Source organism: Callospermophilus lateralis, chromosome 17, assembly GCF_048772815.1.
Source record: "Callospermophilus lateralis isolate mCalLat2 chromosome 17, mCalLat2.hap1, whole genome shotgun sequence".
In the NCBI taxonomy this organism is placed as follows: domain Eukaryota; kingdom Metazoa; phylum Chordata; class Mammalia; order Rodentia; family Sciuridae; genus Callospermophilus; species Callospermophilus lateralis.
In genome coordinates this window covers 23,137,551-23,156,350 of record NC_135321.1, presented here as the reverse complement: position 1 = coordinate 23,156,350, position 18,800 = coordinate 23,137,551, and positions in this window count along the sequence as shown.

The following is an 18,800-nucleotide window of genomic DNA, read 5'->3' as shown; positions in this document are numbered from 1 at the left end:
ATCATAGATCCCATATAAGCCAGTCAGTCAGAGAGCAAGGAACAGATTCCATTTTGGTTACTCTAAAAATGTATATTTGGGGAAAATGAACAGTTGGGAGTAATTATAAGGCTTCTTAGAAGAATAATTTTCTTTTTATAAAATAATAAATGCTCATTATAGAATTTGGCAAGAAAAAAATCTGAATAGCCTTAAAATCCTTTCATTGGATATATATGTGATTGTGCATTTGGCTGTGAGTCCCAGATGTAGACCAATCGTACCTTAACCCAGAGACCCTTCTTCTCCACCTAGTGCCCACAGGAGGAAAATGCCAAAGGAAGCAAGGCCAAGAAAAGGAACTCCTTACCAAGAGGAGGGGTTTGGACTCTGAAGCCTAAAGTAGAGAGGTTCGGTACCTGCACTGGATCACACCAAGTGCTTCTTCTTCTGGAAATAATTGGGCCCTGATGGATTTGAACCAATGCCAGCTACAAGCTGTTGCATCTGGGACCTCCAATTCTGACCCAATGGGAGTGACAGCTGGAGCTGGAGCTGTCACTTCCTCTTCTTGGAGTCAAGGAGAAGAAGAGTCAGAATAGCGGCTACTTAGGCCACTGTTTCAGACTTCTGATGGGCAGAGCCTTGGAGAAAGAAAGAGAGGGAGCTGAGTCGGCTAGTCCCCCACTCAGCCGTGCATGCTGGCTTGCAACCAGACCCCTCCATGACCGGAGCCCCACTGGGTGCAGAGCCCTCTTGTCTTCCTAGGGGTACAATGAGGGAAGTGCAGGGCTGGGGAGCAGGGTGTGGGAGATAGGGGAGGAGTGTTCCCCCAGAGGCCTTTACCTTTGGCCCTACACTCTACTTTTAGGAATTCAAAGGAAATAATCAAGTACATGCAAAAAGCTTTGGCTTTAAGAATGGCGAGTACAGCATCATTCATGACATCTCAAGTAATTTGAACGTTAAGTTCACATAAAATACGGTAAATAAATTATGGGGCTTCGAAAGGCAGACTCTACTAGATCACTGGGTCCATCACTCTATCAAAGCCATTTTCTGATGTCAACGCTATTTTCAAGGAGTTCAGCCCATAGTTCAATATTTATTTTTCTAAATTTCATGTGATCAATCTATTTTTCCAACATGTTAAAAAACAGGGAAAAAGGACAGAGAAATAAATGCCTTTATTAGATCCAAAGAGTAATGAAAAAGCCAACAATACGAACATTTGGAGCTTAACATAATCCTGGAGATAATAAATTGAATAAATAATTATTTATTATTAAATAATTGATAATAAATTGATTAAATATCCCTCATTATGCAGATAATAAAATGAAATTCTATCGAAGGAAAGTGACTTACCTAAGCTTAGGTTGAACCAGAATCCTGTTCCTTTGATACTCTCTCTCTCCCCCACCCCAACCAAGAGGCTGTAGGGCTTGCATTCTGGCAGAGGTTGGATCAGGCCCCCTCTATTGATACAATCTCTGATTAAAATCAGCATTCAGACAAAGATGCTCAGTTTAACAAACACAAATACACGATACCCAGTAAAATCTGAATGTCAGATAAACAATAATTTTTTAGTGTGCACTTACATTTATATTATATTATATATTATTTATAATATTTATTTACATATGTATACACATTAAAATTATTATTTACTTGAAATTCAATCTGAAAATTGAAATTTGAGTGTATTTTTTTTTTAAAGTGCATTTTGGGGGGCCAAATATAGCATCCTATATTCAAAAAGAGATGAGTCAAAGATAGTTAGGTTAAGAAATACTAACGGGGTCGGATTGTGGCTCAGCAGTAGAGTGCTCGCTTGGCACATGCGAGGCCCTGGGTTCGATCCTCAGTGCCACACAAAAATAAATAAATAAATAAAGGTATGTGTCCAACCAACTACAACTAAAAAATAAGTACGAAAAGAAAAGAAAAAGAAATACTAACAATTCCATTCCAATTTCAGGACTTTAAATTTTTTTTTTTTAGTTGTAGATGGACAACATGCTTTTATTTTATTTGTTTATTATTATATGGTACTGAGGATTGAACCCAGGTCTTCACATGTGCTAGGCAAGTGCTTTATTGCTGAGCCACAACCCCAGTCCAATTTCAGGACTTTTTACAGATGAGAAAACTGATAAGCAGAGGGAACAGTGTTTTGCCCAAGGTTCCATAGTTGACAGGTGACCAAGTTGAGACTAAATTGTGGATGACTCCTCGAACACACCACCATGTGTGTCTTGTCATCAAAAAAAGTCCATCTTGTTGGGCTGGGCTGTAGCTATATAGTAGAGCACTTGCCCTAGTACATGCAAGGTCATGGGTTTGATCCTCGTAATAGAAACACACACACACACACACACACACACACACACACACACCTTGTAAATCTTTTTAGGCTACAGCATTACCATAAATGATTTCTTTGTTGCCAAAACATAAAGTAGCAGAAGATTTTTGGAAGACCTTTTAGCTCTCAAATTCCAGCATGCATCAGAATCATCTGGAGGGCTTGTTCAAACATTCATGGCTAGGTCCCATCCTCAGAGTTTCTGAGGCTGGTGGTCTGGGATAGGGCTTAAATTTGCATTTTAACCAGTTCTGGTGGAGGTGGGGGTGTGTGCTGCTGCTATCGGTTCAGGAACATTGGAGCACCATTGGTTCAGTCAATGTGAATGTGCTCGGTCTACATGAGTTCCCTGTTTACACGAGTAAACAAAAATCCTTGTGATGAGAAATATCATATCTTGATTATAGAAAATCATTCTTTGCACTATTACACTTTTTTTTTAGAGGCAAAACTGGTCCAAATAAGTTTGCTGACCAATGAGATTGGACTAGAGCAATCAGTTAAATGATAATGAGGCAAATTTAGCTAAAAGAAAGAGAGAATAGGAACAATAATTAGTGTCAGGAACGAGGAACCACGTGAACAATATGAAAATTTGCTGCACTCAGACTGTTCTGTGACCATTTCATACCTTTTCTCCTCCCACTACCCCAACTTAGCTCTTCAATTATGTGGCTAATTGCAGCTGAAAGAGACATTTTGTTGAGATTATTATGGCCATACACAAAGTTTTGAGGCCTTTGTTCCATTGCTCCTGTGGGAACACAGTGCCCTAGTTCCACCATCACAGCTTCCTGCTCCATAGCTCCTCCCCCACCAGGGCTGCCTCTACTGCCCCTGAACAATGACCAGATTGTTATAACTCTTGGCTTCTGAAGGATCCCAGGACTGAAGTTCTCAAACATACCTTCTCATCCTTGTCCTTCTTCGACTGGCCCCTGTGCAGCTCTGAGCTTCCAGGCCCAGAAGTCACGTAATGATGGCATCTCGTATTTTGCATGTAGCAACACATGTATGTGATGGTCATTTCATCTTCCACCTAATGGCATCACCCGATTCTAAAATCACTGGGGAAAATGCTATTAAAACAGTCAAATTACATCTCCAAACTGAGAGGTCTGAGAGAGAGAGATTCACTTGGAAAGAGCAGTCTTTTCTGAAAAATTCAGGTGATTGTGGTGTAATTCTGCAGACAAAACTTAATTGGAAAATATCCATGGCAGTAAATAAAGAAAAAAGGAGGAAAAAAAAATCCTCCCCATTCTCCAACACTCAGGCGGAGAGGAGAGCCAGCCCTGCTCAATGCTTATGGATCCCCAGGAGCCGATTTCCAGCTTGCCTGAGGCATAGTCACTGGCCCCGTGAAGCCAGAAGGTAAAAACAAAGGGAAATATTTCCCTGAATGTAACTGGCAGCCTAGCAGCCCTCCCAGGAAACAAATGATATTTCACCCACATGGAAAGTGCAGTAAAAGCAGATTTCAGATCTCAGCTGGGAATTCAGGAGATGAAGTTAGGATTGATTCCTTCAAGTATACAGGGTTCTGGTTTCATCTCTGCCTCTCAAACACCAGGACTGTGCTTCCCTGCAGAGGAGGCAGAGAGGCCAAAGGAGGCCAGGAACACAGAAGTGTAATAGATTCCTAATAAACAAGCCTGTGATGAGAGCAGCATTGATGTTCAGGATGAAAGCAGTGAAAGGAGAGGTGGGCTTGGCCCCCAGACTCTCTCCCTGCCATGAATCAAAGTCGTCATGGGGGTGGGCTGGTATTTCTTGGGGAGGGGTTGCATATTATTTAACAGGCCACAATTAAGTGTTGGTCAAATTGATCTACAGGAATAAACAGTCTTGGAGCTGAGAGGCTAAGCAACCCCTCAAATGAGGGCCAGAGCAGGCAGTACAAAGAAAAGTTACCTATACTTTAGACCTGGACCCCAGGGACCAGCCTTCAAAGTGTTGGAAGGCCATTATAGTGGCTTATGAAGTCAAGAGGACTTTACCAGTGGGCCAGAAACCAGCTGGGTGCAAGAATTGATCTAAGGGCCCTATGAAGATTTCTGTTGCCAAATTCTCATTCTTGAAACTCAACTCTACAGTCTTTAAAATATAATCCCCCTTGAAAAATGGTGGCTCACCATCTCCATGGGCACTTAGCATATTTTGATCTTCTGGATAATTTTCTCAAAAGAGTTGAAGATCTTACACCCACCCCTACTGTCTGGTGTCTTGGGGCCAACATCCTATACAGGGGCCAGACACTTGCTCTCTCCACCCAGTACAGCATGGACTAGAGTCAGCCGTGGCCTAAGCACAGCCAGGGAGGGAGCTGCTTCCCCTAGGGCTCTGGACCTGGGAAGAGTGTTTTGTAGATACAAAGACTAGATTTCAATCACAGCAGCAACAAGCAGACTCTGCCTGCTTTATGACCATCTCTAGATCCTGCAACTCCTCTTCCAGGCCTGATCCTCCAAAATCTTGTAACTTTTCTGAGCCCCAATAAATGCTTTCTCCTCAAATGAACCAAAATTGGTTTCTGTTGCTTGTAGCCAGACCACTGACTGATGGAGTCCCTAACTAACCCCTGCATGTGTTTATGGGGCATTTGCATCTCTTAGCAGTGGGATGAGTTCACTAGGGGTGTGACCAAGACGGGTAGCTGCCCAAAGAAGCCAAAAGGAACATACTTGGGAGGTGTGGCCTGACAATTAACTTCTTGTCAACTTCATGGGACTGTCCCAGGTAATGATAAAAAGGCGATAATATGTACTTCCGAGATTAGAGAACATCTTTACATATAGCTTCCAATTTGATCCTCACAATTACCCTGTAAATTGGACAGAAGGAGAATTATATCCACTTTTTAAAATGAAAGAGGTTCAGAAGTTAAATATCCTACTAAGTTCCAGCAGCTCTAATGGCAGAGTTCAGACTTGAATTGAGGTCTCTGTCTCCCAACTCATCTGTGGTCCACACCAGAATACAGTCATGCACCAGGAAAAAAAGTAGGCAAGATAAAGGAGTCAATCCAGGGGTTTGGAATGAATGAAGAGAATCAGTATCATGTCTTTCCAAGAGTAATTGAGCTAACGGCATTTTGAGCAGAACAGGTGAATGAGAGAGCACAGGAAGGATGTAGAGTAGCCAGGGACAAAAGAAAGAGCACAGAGGATTGAAGGCTGGAGAGGAAATGAATAAGAATAGGAGCAAACACACACACACACACACACACACACACACACACACACAGTCGCTAAGGGCTTTACTTAGGTAAGTCATTTTTACTTCATAATCCTGCAAGGAAAGTAGATATTGGGATCAATAAGAGAAGGTAGTAGTATTATTGTCATTCACAACCAAAAGTACAGGGAAAGTAATTAGCTCACCCAAGGTCACATTGCTTGACTAAACTGCTAGTAAGTAGTAAGGCCTAGATTTGAACCTGTATGGGTCCTTTCACCCTCTTGTACTTAACCACCATGAATTCCTGGCTTTCTAGTGTGTAAGTCAGCTCTGGAGTTACCATCAAAGTAGAAGGACACTGAGGTGTCTGAGGTCCATGTGAAGACTCTCTAGGTAGGATTAGAGGAGCATTCAAGGATGAGCTTGGTAGGTGGAAGAGCAGAATGACCTGTTCCCCTGACTAAGCCTTATTAGCAGGTATGTCCAAGTAAAAGGAGTATGGACTTGGATCCTGCTCTGCCTCCCATGAGCTGGGTCATCCTGGACAAATCACATAACATCTAGTCCTGAATTCTTCATCTAAATAATGAGTCAATAACGCCTCTTAGTGAGGAATCCAATATAATCCTTACAATGTGGAGTAAGTAGTAATTAAACAACGCTGCCCTGTTGCTCTCCTGGGGATGTTTAAGGGTGTTTCACAGAAAGTGTCAAGGAATTGAGTGATGGGGGATTGCATTTTGAATCCCTCTCCAACCCAGGAAATTATTTTTCTCCCCAGGAGAGATTTAAAACACTCATCTCTTTGCCACCATATGCAAAGAAAGGCTGGCCCTGCAGAGAGGAAGCAGCCAACAAGGAGAAGACACACAAATTATCTGTATTAGACAATCAGAGAGGCACTACTCCGTTTATTACTGAAGGAGGCAGACAGCATCTCCCAGAAGATATTGATGGGAACTGACTTTGTAGAATTCACTAGATAAAGGTTATAGTAGTCAGAGTTCTCCAGAGAGACAGAACCAATATAATGGATGAATGGAGGGATGGATGGACGAATAGACAAATAGATAGGAGAGGAGATTTATTGGGGGAATTGGCTTGTGAGATCATGGAAGCGAAGAAGTCCCACAATCAGCTGTCCACGAGAACCAGGGAAACTGGTACCATCGTTCAGTCCAAGTTCATAGGCCAAAGAACCAGAACCAGGCTGAAGACTCAACAACCCATGTGTATGCTGGCACAAGTCCTGGAGTCCAAAGGCTAGAGAGCATTGTGATTCTGGTGTCCAAAAGCGGGAGAAAAGGGCGTCCCAGCTCCAGGGGGTGGAGGACAGAGAGGGAAGGGCAGGGAAGGGGAGGGGTTGGGGTCTGTCAGGACTCCCAGCCAATTAGAGGGTGCCCACCCCCACTGAGGGCAGATCTTCCCCATGTAGCTCACTGACTCACACACCAGTCTCCTCTGGAAATGCCCTCACTGACATACCTAGAGGTAATGCCTTAGCAGCTCTCTAAGTATCCCTTAATCCAGCCAAACTGATGCCTAAAATGAACCACCACAAAGGCTGAGTTTGGAGGGAAGTTTGCTCACGTTTGGTGGGAAGTTTGCTGCTGAGGGCTTTGTCCGAAGCATGAAGCAGGCGCCTCAGCACAGCAGCCAGGGAAGTCCTCCAGCCAGGCCCAGCAGAATCTTGTCTTGGCTATGGACCAAGGCTCACCAACCGATCCTGGGAGAAAGTGCTGGAGGGTGGCATCAGAACTCATGGTTCTCCCCATAGTTGCTCTTATGTAGCCATATCAAGATCTATGTTTCAATCTATCTCTTCATAAATATACAGTCCACACAGAATACGAATTCTTGTATTGATGTACAGACAGAAAGTTAAAAAAAAAAAAAAAACCAGCCAAAAGATTACATGTATCTGTCTAGGTTTGGTGAACCCCATTAGTCACAATTCTGTGCCTATGATGGAGAGAACAGGCAAGTGGCATCCCTTAAAAACTCCACATTGGTAAGATTTATTAATTTAATGCTGTTTTACAACATTAAATTACTAAGTACAAAGCACTTAAAATCTAACAGTGTTTTGACTAGGGCAAGTACTCTACAAGCCCCTCTCTCAGGCTGCCTCACTTCCCAAGTACCCTAGTAACTGTATTTGACTTGGTGGAGACTACAAAGGAGGCTTGGGCTGACGAACTATAGCTGATCACATGCATCATCGGCAATGGCTTGCTAGGGTGAGCAGAAAGGAAGGGTCCCATGAACCCAGCAAGGAGGAAATTTGGTCAATGCAGTGCAGGCAGACAGTTACAAAGCAATGAAAAAAGGGGGTTTCAGGTTAATAGAAGGGGATACAGAGGTGCCTGAATTCTGGCAGAGGCAGGAGATAGTCTAGACCACAAATATGACATGAGCTAGGTGAGAAAGGGATGTCACTAGAGAAGCTCAAATGCACAGTGAGGGATGAGATCAGGGTGGCTCGGGCATACACTCAGAAGAGGCCTCCAGCCGGATCAGAAAAATTCTGTACCTTAAACAGGACACAGAGATGAGCTTCTTGCCAAGATTGTGATAGGTAGGAAAGTGACAAACACTTCCCAGGAGAAAGAAGGACAAATCAGGGCAGGTGCAGAGCAAGGATTTCCAATAGATTCTGCAGGAGGATATGAGCACAGCTGAGGAGCTGATATTGATCCCTGGCTACAGGACAGCCCAGTGTGCACATGAGGCCGGATGATGTCAGGGGAAAAGAACTGTGTGTGTGTTGTGTGTTGTGTGTGCATGCACATTCCAGGGAGTATTTGGGTAGCAAGAGAAGACACTGGATTTTTCTGTGGGAGTGTCAGGGCTCAGCCAGGTCATTTTGGCCATCAAGCCGAAATAGACAAGCATGCAAATGGGGAAGAAAAGGCCACACCGAGAAAGAGAGATTCCATAAGTGGTGCAAGAGTCTCGCTAGAGGAAGTGGCAGGACCAGAGGCAAGGAGCAGGTAGCTTGTGGTATGGCTTTTGAAGGAGGAGCAGGAAATCAATGAAGAAGAGAACATTCTGTTTGGTGTTTCAGTTCTCTACTAGCAGGTCTCAAACTTGAGCACCCATCGGAATCACCTGGAAGACTTGTTAAATAAATTTCTGGGTTTCAACCTCAGAATTTCTGATTTAGTTCTGGGACTGAGCCTGAGAATTCACATTTCTTGCGAGTTCCTTGATTAAAAAAAAAAAAAAAAAAAAAAAAAAGACATCGCTGGCCTAGAACCACACTTTGAGAACCACTGATCGGAAGTAATGGTGAGGAGAATAAACTTGAAGTTTTACTTTGTGCACTTGGCACATCCGTGTCCTTCAGAGAGAAACAATTTGGCCTGGCCAGGGAAAGGAGAGAGAAAACTTCACAAACCAGGATGGTGTTGGTAGAGGAAGGTGCCAAGGATTCAAATCCCAAACTAACTGAAGAAGCAGAAGGACCAGGGGTCAGGGCCAACCAGGGAGACCTGTCAGACATGGAGAGTCTGCTTCTGCATTCAGTGGAATCGAGGGACACTCAAGAAAGGGCAACTGAAACCAAAGCAATTTCTTTCCATTTTTACCTGGGAACTTGCAAGAAATGCAAATTCTCGGCCCCATCCCTGGCCTGAATCACATTGTCTCAGGTATTTGAAATCCTGGATTTAAGTTTCATTTATAGTAACAATAACAACTAAATCTCCAGGTGCTTCCCTTTTAACTCATGAAGAATTCAACCAGAGCACAGTATAATTTTGTCCACCCCGGATCCCGCCTTGCACAGGAGGTGCTGCCCTCCTTTAGCTCACATCAGCAGCTCTCCACCTCATACCAGGATTATCTGAGCTCTTGACACAGGAGGCCCTTCAAGGCTGAGATCACTTTGTCTTGCCCTACCCCCACTGTGGGAGTAGAGAGTTACACACAATGGGTTCTTTTAAATAGTTAAGAGTTGTTAAATATTAATAGTATAATAGTTGTCGAAGTACACCAATACACGGGAACTCTGTCATAAGACAATCTGATTTTGAACTGTTATGTTTTATGCACACATTCATGTGGGACAGTTTTAGGTGTAGAGAGCTGGACTTGAAGTTGCATCTTGGCTTCTGGGTCCAGCTCTGACACTGAGAAGCTGGGGGGGGGGGACTTTCAGGTTATTTGATTCCTCCATCAGTTAACTGGAGACAGAAAAAGATCAAGTGAGATGAGTGGAGAGTTCTTTGAACTTTTAGGAATGCCACAAACACAGTGGGGTTGGGGTGCTTCTTTTGACCTGACTTCTCACTATTATTCCCTTTGGAGAATATATTCTTGCCTGTCAACTTTGATCCAGCCATCATATGACAAGTGGGTGAGACAGAGATTCTCCTGTCCTGGCCTTGAGAAAGGAAGTCAACTTTCTTTAAAGCCCTTCAAGGAAATACTTAGTCTGTGCATGAATTGAGATCAAATCCCAGAGCCCTGTGAGATCTGATAATAGAATTAATAGACTCACATTAAAAGGGCAGCAGTGGTCATGCCACATTGACAGCGGTAGATATTGTTACACGGATCCCTTCAGAGTGAGGCAAATAATTATTAACTCAGAAGGTTCAAAGTGCCACTCTAAGCAAGACCACATCTTTCTTATATTATAGATGTGCAGTTGTCTCTTTGGGCCAATGTACAGGACCTTCTCTTTATTATTATTTTACTTTATTTCTTTGTGGAAATATGGAAAAAATATGAGCTAGATGCAAAGAGAGCTAAATTTAGTGGTGACCATTAGGAGACAGGCACAGGCTAAAGCTAGAGCTTGAGGAATGTCTCTGAGAGCCCAGGTGGTGTTAGTGCCATTAGTCAGGTGCTCTTGGGTGTCCGTGGTGGCCAGTACTTGCAGAACCTCGCTGGGCTGTCCACTGTCTGATCTATTTCCCAGCCCCGAAACCCTACCAAGGATGGAGATGAGGTCAGGGTTTTCATGCTGGGCCTGGGATTGCTTCTTCTCCTCACACGGCCCCACAAACCATGACTCAAATCCTCTGTATTGACATTCAGTTCAGTCCATTTAAAGCCTTCTGGCACATCGCCCCCTCTCCAGGGTCCTCAGAAGCATGACACGGGTTGATCCATCTCTCCCCTGTCTGCTCCAGATGCAGCCTGTCCATGCTGGGAGGCACTAGACCAGCTCAGCACTCTCAGACTCGCTCTTCGCTCTTCTCTTCACTCCTGCTCACCCCCGCTGCCCTCTGCAGTCCATGGCTTGTCCTTCTTGGTAGGGGAAAAAAACAAAAACAAAAACAGAAACACAAGGGAAAGAGCAATGGAGTCTGTTTACTCAATGTCATTTCCATTGTTTTTTGCTTCAATCTCCTTATGGAACTCATTCTTCAGTATCCCTCACTGATCCTTGTTTTCTGCAAGACCTACAAAATTCTGAGGTCACCTGAACCTCCATCCATTGCTATAATTGAAGTGGGGCTGCTTTTGGTGCCTGGTCTCAGCAAGGATTTCTATCCCACCTCTGGGGGGTCCTGGCTGGCACCCACTGGAGCTAACTTAGCAGAGGGACCTTTGGCAATGAAACTATAGGCAGGTAGAAAACAGAATCCTCTTTGGTATGACAGTGTTCAGGAAACAAATTAGCAGGGGCTTAGTGCTGGCAGGATGAGAGCTTTGACTGTTCCTCCGTCTCTCAGCCGGAGGTTAGATCACACTGAGGGTCTCCCCCTTCACCCCTTCCTGATTAGAGGAAGTGAAGTTTCTCTGGCCCCTGCAAGCAGGTGGGCACTTGGGGCATCAGAGAGTCCAGAAAAAAAAGACCCTGGATTTATTGAACAGTTTAGGAGGTCAAGTGGAATGGACGGTCCACTCCCTAAATTCCACAGTCCTGGCTATGTTGTGTGTGTTGTAACATGACTTTCAAGGGAGCAATGAAGGACTGCTCGCACATACATTCCTCTGAGGCCCTGAGTGTGTTCAGCTGGCTCAGAGTAGGGCTTCCTGGTGAGGGATGCACCTCTCCAACTCCCATCACCCCACCCTGTTCCTGTGATAAGGGGCAGAGCTAGTGATTCACTGGGCCACATTCTTTCTCTGACACGCTGCTGACTCACTTTTACTAAGGTGCCAACTGATTACTATGATGTTTACGAGGCCTGATTGCATTCAGTAATATCAAGCCCACACATAAGTATCACCTGCTGGCCATGTGTGGGGTCCACCATCGACACTGGGCCTATAGCATTGAGTAAGATAGTATCTACTCCGCAGGTTTCACATTTTAGAGGGGACATTGAGTAATTAATCATACATTTTAAACTATAAGAGGAATGTGTATTATAAAGAGGACTCTAGGCCCTTGGAAAGTCCACATAGGGGAACTTAACTGATCTTGGGAGGCCCGGGAAGTCTTCCTTCAGGAAGCGACATTTCATCTGAGTTTTGAAAACGAGTAGGACAGAGGCAGAATGTTCCAGAAAGAGGTGAGCCCAGGTATGACTGCACTGAAGTAAACAGAAAGAGTCTGCTATGACTGGAATAGAGAGACTGAAGGCAAAGATGCAGAGGTGGGCAAAAGCCAGGTCACACAGGGCCTTGCAGACTGTTTCAGTGCTGGAGCATTTTATTCTAAGACCAGTGGGAAGTCAACTAAAGGCTTTAGGGAGTGAAAAAGTTAGATTTGCATTTTTAAAATGCTGGTGGAGGGCTGAGGATGTGGCTCTGTGCCTGGCATGTGTGAGGCCCTAGGTTCAATTCCCAGTCTGGGGCCCGGGGGTGGGGAGGTGGGGCATGTGGATAGAGTATGGAAAACAGACTTAAAGGGTTAAGGGAGCATGCAGTGAGACCAGTTTTTTAAACATCAAGGTTGACACGTTGAACTAAGGTGGTGGCAGTGACAAAAAGATATGAATACATTTCAAAGCCACTTAGAAGATCAGTTAGCCATGCAGAGGCATCATTACATATATGATGTGAGGAAACTGTTTAACACGGCACGTGGAAATGGCCTTTGCTGATGTAAGGATGGTGAGGGAAAGCAAGTATGGGAAGGAATGATGGTTATGCTTTGCAAATGTTGCATTTGAGGGATGCTAGAAACAACCATGAACTTCATGTGACAGTCTGAACCTGCCATCAGGACCATGGTGCATGCCTGCCAGAAATACGCCTCCAATTACAGACCAGCCTTTCTAACGATTCTGGCACCTGGAATTACTGAAGTGTGGGTCTAAAGACAGAGAGGGATTGCTAGGAGAAGTTGCAAAATCACCACATTAAACTACATAAAAGCAAAGCCCAGCACACTGCTTAAAAGTTCATTTTGCAATGTACCTTTTTTTTTTAGATAAATTATACAAAATTCACCTTTTAACTATTCTAAAGTATACAATATAATGGTTTCTGTTCGTGCACAATGTTGCACAGTCTTCACCACTAATTTCATAACATTGTCAGCATACCCAAAAGAAACCCTATAGCCATTAAACAGTCACTCCTCATTTCCCCTCCCCTCCGCCCTTCTGCAACTGTTAGTCTGCCTTCTGTCCTATGGATACAACCATTTTGTACATGTATCATATACATGGAATCATGTAGTATATGGTTTAAGGATTTCACACAGCATAATGTCAAAGTTCACCCATGTTGTAGCATATATCTACCTTCATTCCCTCTTAAGGTTGAATAATAATTCATCATATGGTTATACTATATTTTGTATATGCATTCATCTGTTGAGGGATATTCGATTTATTTTCACCTTTTGGCTATTGTATATACTACTGTGAACATTCATGTACAAGGGTTTGTTTGACTACCTGTTTTCAATTCTCTTGGAATGCACTTGGGAGTGGAATGCTGGACCATATGGTAATTCTATGTTTAACTTTTTGAAAAACTGATGTATTTTCCCCACTGTGAGCTACACCAATTCCATCAGCAATGAATTAGGATTCCAATATCTCCTCATCCTCCATCCTGCTCTGGTTTGAATGTGTCCACTGTACTCCCAATACAACAATAATTTACTCCCCAATACAACAGTGTTGAAAGGTGTGCCTTTTTTTTTTTTTTTTTTTTTTTTTTTTTTTTTTTTTTGGTACCAGGCATTCAGGCATTGAACCTAGGGACACTGAGCCACATGCCCACCCATTTTTTATGTTTTGTTTTACATAAAGGTCTCGTTAAATTGCTAAGGACCTTACTAAATTGTTGAGGTTAGCTTTGAACTTGTGATCCTCTTGCCTCAGCCTCTTGAGCTTCTGGGATTATAGGCATGTGCCACCACACCTGGCAACAGGTGGGCCCTTTAAGAGTTGTTTCACTTCATAAGGGCTCTGCCTGTGGCAATGGATTAATGCCATTCTCATCTCATAATGGCATCCCTCCTACTGTTTTTATAAAAGGATAATCTTTCGTAGCTCCCTATTCCATCATTTTCATGGACAATGTGACTTTGTCTAAAAGACTTACAGGCTTCAAGTGTTGGCAGATTCCATGGCTGGTGTGAAACACAGAAGCAGAGAAGCTAAATACTGTCAGTAGCTGGTTTAAGGATGGGCAATGTCTGGGAAGTGGGACTAGGGACCAGGGTACAGGCAGACCCATCCAGTGCAGACCTACAGATGGGGTGGAGAATCAGCAACCTGGAAAGTACCTTTTCCAGCCTTGCCAATAAGGCATGAGAGGCACTTTCCTAACAGTAGGTGAGAAATGGTGGCCTGGCATTAACCACTCAAGAGTCACATAGAAACTGTTCCACAACTGCAAACAAACAGTGTCTTTGATTGGCTCTCCAGTGCTGCCTGAGCTACAAGTGGTTAACCTTCCAGTGCCCATCCAAGAAGGAATCCCACCAGTGGCAGCTAATACATCCCTCTGGCCACCCAGTAGGAATGCTGTCTACCCATTTGGCTAACTGCACACCATCACCCAGACCCCTTTCAAGATGGAGGTGCTGTGGAGTGAAAGGGAAAGGCACCTGCCCCCTACACCCACTCCTGACTTGTGTGGGACTGATACAGCACCCCTGCTATTGCCTCAAGGTGGACAGATGGAGAGGTAAACAAAGGATCAAGGACCTGTATCAAACACAGGCATACTCAACTTTCTCTTGAAAATTAAGAGTCAATGCCTCTTAAATGAACATCTCTCCATGCTGAGAATGCCACTTCCTATCCACGGAAACTGTGGAGCAGAACTTAAAGGGAAAAGGGGACAGTCAAATTTGCCAGTGGTTAACTTTCAACTCATAATTACTTTCCTAATCTGCGCAGCTTGCAAGTACAGGACCATACAGGAATTTCCTCAGGTCTCGTATTTTAATACCCTTCTATGGAACCCCTCTCAGGAAGCATTGCTTAGTTGCCCTTAAATCCCTGACCTGTGACCCCCACTTCCTGGGTTTTGATTGCAGTCCCTCCTCACTAACTGCAGTTACATGGTACATCCCTAATGCTCTGGGTTGCCTCAGAGGCTGCTGTACATAGAGCATTTGTAGAATTGGTTCAGTGGGTCAAAGACAGTCTTAACACTCCATGTGCATGAACAAGGAGGATTAGCCCCAGTGGCCTTTCAAAACCCTTTGCAGGATGCAGTCAAGACCTAAGTTACTGCCCAAACTTTGATTTCCATTGTTACCTTGATTAGAATAACGCTGTCCCTTTCACTGCCACCACATACAGTATTCATTCCCATCCACTTATCTTTGCTCTTCCACCCCCACCCCAGATTGGACTGTCCTCCTGACCATGCAATTTCTGTGAATCCTTTGAGGTCAAGGTCAGCTGCGTCTTCTTCAGGAAACTTCCCTGACCTTCCGGCCCCATCAGTCTTCCCTTTCCATCCACCAGCACTTTTGCTGGGAACCTCCCCTTGCTTGTCTCCTATTGCCTTGTGACATGGTTGTTCTGATGTGCCAAATGACAAACTCCCCCCCCCCACTGTCTTTTAAGTGTCTTCAGTGTGAAAACCATAGATGATAGATTGCTTTGTTATTTTACCCGATGTCTAGAATTCACTAGGCACCCAGGAAGTCTGCAGCAGACAGGTGCCGAATGAACCAGCGAATCTGGATCTGCTCCAGACGTGGGAACCATGGTAGTGAACACAGGTCATCATTGCACATTAGTTTTGACTCCAAACAAAGCTCTTACTCACTGCTTCCTCACCCATGAGGTCTCAGAATATGCTTGAATCATTCCTGATCAACCAGCACCTGTGGCCCATTCTTTCTCATTAAGACACCAACCTAGTTCCCTTTGACAACAGGAGTTCCAGAAATGTGCTGTTCTGCAGGACCCGCTGGCAGGGCCACCTCTCTCAGCAGCCACCTTCCTGGGTCCAGGCTCCCTCTCCCTGGCTTTTATCCCTAGAGATGCCAAATATTGATGCTGAAAGGAGCAGCCTTGTTCCCTAGACTCATGTGGTCTTCTCAGCTAAGGCTGCTGCCCTTTGTGACTTTAAGTAACTACTTCAACAAATACTTTCCAAGCATCTGAACTCTGTCAAGAGAGGCTCCCCTGAATGCTCCCATTTGCCTTCTTGCTTTCCTTTATATAGAAACCATTGCTTGCTCTTTCTTTGGACCTATTGCAGGATTTTCAGGAAACAAACAAGGAATTTCCATTCTAAATGGTAACCTGGAGGCAAGCCATTTGCTGAAATAAATGGAAAGTGATACCAGAGTTCTAAGATAAGTTCTTTGCTCAAAGATTCCCTCAGTAGCTTGGAGTCAAGAAAAGTAAAGCAGGACAGAGCATCCATCCATTATAGACTTTGGCTTTCCATCGAGCAATAGTCAAAACAGCACACGTTCACACAGCTTCTCATGGTTTGCCAAGTATTGACATATTAATTACTTCACTTGACCCTCAGAATCACCTTGTGAGGTACACATGGGTGGTTTTGTCATTCGAGGAGGTAGGGACCCCTCCAGGCTTGGGCACCTGTCTCCCTTCCACGGACTTTTCTCCCTACATGGAATATCACAGCATGCCCTGTGCACTTGGAGAAGAATTAGATTTAAAATGGGATAACGGATGGCCTAATAAATGTGTTCCTCACTTGTTCTTAAGCCAGAGAATCTTCTAGAATGAAACCTGTTCAGAGGAAATGACTACTATATCACTGCCCATGAGCCAAATAACCCAAACTGAGATATAAGAGCCTGGAGCTGTGAAGGAGGGTGGGTGGATGGGCAGGGGGTTTGGACTGCTGTGTGTTGTGACGCAGCCCCCATGTCCATCTGCAGTGCCCTCTCCTGTCCATGCACTCTGAGGACCAGCCTCTGCCACGCTGGGCTGATGTGATGCTGCCACAGATGGGGCAAGAGCATCTCTTCTTCCCAGCTGACACCGTGCAATGTGCTGAGTAGCTGGGGCTAGTTGTCCATTGCTGAATATTAGTTTCAGTCTACATAGAGACCTCTGCCTGAGTCTTCTACCTGTGTCACTTGGGCTAAAGGAGTTTGGGCTGCAGGGGAGGAACCTGACCCCTCCTGTGGGCTAATTATTCAGTATGGCTCTTCTTATTTTTGCAGAGGAGAACACCAGGGCCCCCAAAAAGGGGATAAACCAAGAAAAGAGAATAACAGACCTGTGACTAAACATCACATTTGCTTCCAGGATTCTTGGCTGCCTGAGACCAAAGGGAAACATGATGTTTTGCATAGACCTCTGCAGTGGTTGGATCCTAAATGTCCCCCAAGGGCCCTGTTTGGAAGGCTTGGTCCCCAGCCTCTGGTACTGCTGCGAGGGGGTGGAACTTTGAGGCGGTGGGGCCTAGTGGAAGGACGTTTGGTTCCTGAGAGTCACTGGGAGTGTGTTCCTGGAGGGGATCTATAGCCCCTTCGTCTCCCTCTCTGCTTCCTGGTAGCCTTAAGGTAAGCCTCTTTGCTCCACTATGTGCTCCCTGCCACGATATTCTGCCTCGTCCCAGGCCCCAAACCAACAGGGCCAAGAGACTCTGGGCTTTAACTCTGACACTGTGAGCCGGTGTAAATCTTTCCTCCTTTTACCTTGTTTCTCTCATACCTTCTTCTTGGACATTCAAACCTCCTGCTAGTTTTTCAGGTGTATGTACTTCCAGGGCCAACACCGTACCCACTATCCTAATGCCTTTCCTTCAGAGCAAATTTCATCATTTTAATTCATTTATTTTTTAAATGACAATTTTTATTTTCATTTGTAGTTGTAGATGGACAGAATGCCTTTATTTTGTTTATTTTTATGCAGGGCTAAGGGTCCAACCCAGGGCCTCACACGTGCTAGGCAAATGCTCTGCCACTGAGCTACAGCCCTAGACCAAATTTCATCATTTTTAAAAAATAAAATTTTCTGATTATAAAAACAATAAATGCTTACTTTAAGAAAACAAAAAAATGCAACATTTAGAAGGTTTCCCTACAACTTTGATTTTTAAAATGTTTTCTTTTTTTATTGTAGATGGACACAATGACTTCATTTTATTTATTTATTTACTTTTTATGCAGTGCTTAGGATTGAACTCAGTGCCTCACACATGGTAGGTGAGTGCTATACCACTGAGCCACAACCCTAATCCAAACCCAGCGTCTTGAACATGCCAGGTAAGCACTCCACCACTGAGCTACCTCCTCAACTCTTTCCTGCCTTTCTCTTTGCATATAAATAGAATATATTTATACATCACGAGTTTATAATCATATTTTATAGCCTGCTTTTTTTTTTTTTTTTTTTTGCTTCAATTACGAACATTACTCCATGTCATTAAAACATTCTTTCTGTATCATCAATATTGGTTGGAACAAGATTCCATTCTGGAAACATACCATAACTTATTTAATAATTTTGATGCTGCCTGATGGTCACATTGTTGCCAGCATTTGTCTATTAGGAATAAAGTAGCAATAATCATCCTTGTACCCAAATATTTGTTAGTATCTCTAATTATTTCCTTGGAGTAGAACCCTGGAAATAAAAAAATCTCGTTCAAAGCTTGGCAATGTTTCAACGTGTTTGTATGATACACTCCCTTGTAAGGAGTGTATGAGATGCCCTCAAAGCTTCTTGAAAGAACCGTCTCTATTTGATGTCTCCACTTCCTTCTCCCCTTTCTCCTTGACCCAGTGAATCTGACTTTTGCCCCCTCAGCTTCTCTAAAATGGCACCCATACTTGACCTTATACTTGAAAAATCCCAGGTATTTCCAGTCTCATCTTACTTGACTTCTTTGTAGCGTCTGTGCTGTCAATCACTCCTTCTTCCTTTTGAAAGCTCAAGAGGAAGAAGAAGTGACTTTT